General features: G+C 38.5%; 1 protein-coding gene across 3 annotated transcripts in view; it reads left to right on the top strand.

The window, feature by feature from the left end:
- DLG2 (discs large MAGUK scaffold protein 2) overlaps nt 1-5089 on the top strand; it is a 2237713-nt gene that overhangs the window by 144159 nt on the left and 2088465 nt on the right. The window lies entirely within an intron of this gene.

Raw genomic sequence — 5089 nt, 5'->3', positions numbered from 1 at the left:
TCTGAGAGACAGTTTGTTGTGATTTCTGTTTATTTACATTTGCTGAGGAGTGTTTTTACTTCCAATTATGTGGTCAATTTTAGAATAAATGCAATGTGATGCTGAGAAGAATGTATATTCTCTTGTATTGGGGTGGAGAGTTCTATAGATGTCTATTAGGTCCTCTTGTTCCAGAGCTGAGTTCAAGTCCTGGATAGATTTGTTAATTTTCTGTCTCGTTCTGTCTAATATTGACAGTGGGGTGTTAAAGTCTCCCATTATTATTGTGTGGGAGGCTAAGTCTCTTCGTAGGTCTCTAAGAACTTGTTTTATAAAGGTGGGTGCTTCTATATTAGGTGCATATATTTTTAGAATAGTTAGCTGTTCTTGTTGAATTGATCTCTTTACCATTATGTAATGGCCTTCTTTGTCTCTTTTGATCTTTGTTGTTTTAAAGTCTGTTTTATCAGAGACTAGGATTGCAACTCCTGCTTTTTTTTTTTTTTTTTTCCATTTGCTTCGTAGATTTTCCTCCATCCCTTTATTTTAAGTCTATGGGTGTCTTTGCCTATGAGATGGGTCTCCTGAGTACAGCACACTGATGGGTCTTGACTCTATCCAATTTGGCTGTCTTTTTCTTTTAATTGGGGCATTTAGCCCATTTACGTTTAAGGTTAATAATGTTATGTGTGAATTTGGTTTTGTTATTATGATGCTAGCTGGTTATTTTGCCTGTTAATTGTTGTGGTTTCTTCATAGCATCAGTGGTCTTTACAGTTTGGCATGTTTTTGCAGTGGCTGGTAGCAGTTATTCCTATCCATGTTTAGTGCTTCCTTCAGGAGCTCCTGTAAGGCAGGCCTGGTGGTGACAAAATCTCTCAGCATTTACTTCTCTGTAAAATATTTTATTCCTCCTTCACTTATGAAGCTTAGTTTGGCTGGATGTGAAATTCTGGGTTGAAAATTATTTTCTTTAAGAATGTTGAATATTGGCCCCCCATCTCTTTTGGCTTGTGTTTCTGCTGAGAGATCCGCTGTTAGTCTGATGAGCTTCCCTTTGTGGGTAACCTGACATTTCTCTCTGGCTACCTTAACATTTTTTCCTTCATTTCAACCTTGGTGAAATTGACAATTATGTGTCTTGGTGTTGCTCTTTTCAAGAAGTATCCTTGTGGTGTTCTCTGTATTTCCTGAATTTGAATGTTGGCCTGCCTTGCTAGGTTGGGGAAATTCTCCTGGATAATATCTTGAAGAGTGTTTTCTATCTGCTTCCATTCTCCCCGTCACTTTTCGATACACCAATCAAATGTAGATTTGGTCTTTTCACATAGTCCCAGATTTCTTGGAGCCTTTGTTCATTTGTTTTCACTCTGTTTTCTCTAATCTTGTCTCCTTGTTTTATTTCACTGATTTCATCTTCAGTCACTGATATCCTTTCTTCCAGTTGATCGAATTGGCTATTAAAGTTTGTGTATGCTTCACTAAATTCTCATACTGTGTTTTTCAGCTCCATCAGGTCATTTAAGCTCTTCTCTACACTGGTTTTTCTAGTTAGCCGTTCATCTAACCTCTTTTTCAAGGATTTAACTTCCTTGTGATGGGTTAGAACATGCTCCTTTAGCTCAGAGAAGTTCGTTATTACTGACCTTCTGAAGCCTACTTCTGTCAACTCATCAAACTCATTCTCCATTCAATTTTTTTCCCTTGCTGGTGAGGAGTTGTGTTCCTTTGGAGTAGAACAGGCGTTCTAGTTTTTGGAATTTTCAGCCATTCTGCTGTGGTTTCTCCCCATCTTTGTGGTTTTATCTAGCTTTCATCTTTGAAGTCAGTGACCTTTGACTGTAGTCTCTGAGTGGACATCCTTTTTGTTGATGTTGATACTATTCCTTTCTGTTTGTTAGTTTTCCTTCTAACAGGCGGGTCTCTCAGCTGCAGGTCTGTTGGAGTTTGCTGGAGGTCCACTCCAGGCCCTGTTTACCTGGGTGTCACCATTGGAGGCTGCAGAACAGCAAATATTGCTGCCTGATCCTTCATCTGGAAGCTTCATCCCAGAGGGCCACCCGCCTGTATGAGGTGTCTGTTGGCCCCTACTGGGAGGTGTCTCCCAGTCAGGCTACATGGGGATCAAGGACCCACTTGAGGAAGCAGTCTGTCCATTATTGGAGCTCGAACACCGTACTGGGAGAACCACTTCTCTTGTCAAAGCTGTCCATCAGGGATGTTTAAGTGTGCAGAAGCTGTTTGCTGCCTTTTGTTGAGATATGCCCTGCCCCCAGAGGTGGAATCTGGAGAGACAGTAGATTTTGCTGAGCTGCAGTGGCCTTTGCCCAGTTTGAGCTTCCCTGCCAATTTGTTTACAATGTGAGCATAAAAGTGCCTCCTCAAGCCTCAGCAATGGTGGATGCTCCTCCCTTTGCCAAATTCCCATGTCACAGGTCAATCTCAGACTGCTGCGCTAGCAGCGAGCAATGCTTCTTGGGAGTGGCACCCACTGAGCCAGGCACAGGAGGGGATCTCCTGGTCTGCTGGTTGTGAAGACTGTGGGAAAAGCACAGTATTTGGGCAGGAGTGTACTCTTCCTCCAGGTAAAGTCACTCATGGCTTCCCTTGGCTAGGAAAGGGAAATCCCCTGACCCCTTGCACTTCCTATGTGATGCAATGCCCCACCCTGCTTCGGCTCGCCCTCTGTGGGCTGCACCTACTGTCCAACCACTCCCAATGAGATGAACCAGGTACCTCAGTTGGAAATGCAGATATCACCCATGTACTGCATTGATATCGCTGGGAGTTGTAGACCAGAGCTGTTCCTATTTGGCCATCTTGGAAGCCAATCGTGTGTCACATTTTCTTTATGCAGTCTATCATTGATGGGCATTTGGGTTGGTTCCAAATCTTTGCTATTGTAAATAGTGCTGCAGTAAACATACATATGCATGTGTTTTTGTAATAGAATGATTTATAATCCTTTGGGCATATACCCAGTAATGGGATTGCTGGGTCAAATGGTATTTGGTTCTAGATCCTTGAGGAATCATCACATTGTCTTCTACAATGGTTAAACTAATTTACACTCCCACCAACAGTGTAAAAGCATTCCTATTTCTCCACATCCTCACCAGCATCTGTTGTTTCCTGACTTTTTAATGATCACCATTCTAACTGGCATGAGATGGTATCTCATTGTGGTTTTCATTTGCATTTCTCTAATGACTAGTGATGATGAGCTTTTTTTCATGTTTGTTGGCTGCATAAATGTCTTCTTTTGAGGAGCATCTGTTCATATCTTTTGCCTACTTTTTGATGGGATTGTTTGTTTTTTCTTGTAATTTTGTTTAAGTTCCTTGTAGAGTCTGGGTATTAGACCTTCATCAGATGGGTAGATTTCAGAAATTTTCTCCCATTCTCTAGGTTGCCTGTTCACTTCTAGAGTATATTTCTAGGAGATGAATTGCTGGATTTTAGAGAATGTGATTCTTCTATATAACGAGGTATTGCCAGCTTTCAGAGTTGGTATACCAAGTTAAACATTCAACAACAGTGGTGTTATATTGTTCTACATCTTTGCCAAAATGTTTATTGTCAGTACTTTTGCCAATGTAGTGGATGAGTATTTGCTTATTGTGGTTTTAATTTGCATTATTTTAATTATTAATGAGGTTAATAATATCTTTCTGTGTTCATTGGCCATTTGTATATTATTATTTTTGTAAAATATCTCTTTAAATCTCTTGACTACTATTGTAACAGGTTGTCTTTTCTTATTGATATGTGGGACTTTGTTATAAAATCCATGACTGAGGCCTTTGTTGTTTGTTTAATGGGATAAATGTCTCATTTAGTGGCATGTTTTTCACTATTTTTTATGGCATCACTTTTACTCTATGGTTGTTGCTTTTTGTATTTTCTTTTAAAAAACCACTCTACAACCTAAAGTTATTTAAGTATATCTTCTATATATCTTTGAAGAGCTTCATAATTTCTTGTTTCATATTTGGTCTTAACTTTCTTTTAAAACCAAAACTCTTTAATGGTTTATTTTGCAAATGTGCTTTTGAAATACTTAATTTATCATTTTTTATGAGGTTCATTAATCTTTGGACTCTCTAAAGATAAAACACACTGAAGGCATTTTCCAAGAGTATTTTATAAGCTTATTAATATATAAAAAGTATGTCAGCCGCCTAATCTAGGACACTGTCTTACTTTTAAGATTAAAAAAAGCCCCTCCAAATTTGAACATTGCTTACTTTCCATTTTCTTAAAAAATCTTTTTTGTGTATGCTTTGTTACCTAACGCAATGGAGTGAATGAAATAAAGATAGTGGTTCTGTTTTTCTCAGTTACCACATCAACCAAGATTTTAGACTGTAAATGTATAACTAGGTAGAGTGAGCTATTTTGTTCAGAAAATTTTTTTTGAGAACAATTGCCTTTTTTTTCTAAGGCTTTAATTATTTTCTACCTTGTTTGGCACATGGATAATTTACCAAAAATCAATAAATGTTATAAAGTAAAATAAAGTAGAATAAGATAAAAGATAGTGAGCTCTGCTGTGGTTCAAGTGATGGTGTTCCCTTCAACATTCATGTTGAAATGTATTCCCAATGCAACAGTATTAAAGATGTAATCTTGGGAGGTAATTAAGTCATGAAGGCTCTGCCCTCACAAGTGGGATTAGTATCCTTATATAAGGGGTCAAGATCGAAGGAAGCACTCTCTTGCTCTCTCTCTCTTCTGTCATATGAAGACATGATTTTTCTTTCCCCTTGAGGATGCAGCAACTAGGAACTATCTTGGAAATATGGAGCAACCCTCACTAAATACCAGTCCTACTGGTGCCTTCATCTTGGAATTCCCAGCCTCCAGAACCATGAAAAATAAATTTCTTTTTCTCATTCTTTCTTTCCTTTCATCTTTTTTTATATCCCTCTCTTCCCTCCCTTCCTTCTTCCTTCCTTCCCTCCTTTCCTTCCTCCCTCCTTCCCTTCCTCTCTCTCTCTTTCCTCCCTTCCTTCCTTTCTTTTCTCTTTCTTTTCTCTTTCTTTTCTTTTTCTTCTCTTTTCTCTTTCTTTCTTTCTTTCTTTCTTTCTTTCTTTCTTTCTTTCTTTCT

The sequence above is a fragment of the Piliocolobus tephrosceles genome, chromosome 13 (assembly GCF_002776525.5).
Source record: "Piliocolobus tephrosceles isolate RC106 chromosome 13, ASM277652v3, whole genome shotgun sequence".
NCBI lineage: Eukaryota > Metazoa > Chordata > Mammalia > Primates > Cercopithecidae > Piliocolobus > Piliocolobus tephrosceles.
Note: the sequence above shows the minus strand (reverse complement) of the source record. Positions and strands in the feature narration are given on the sequence as shown.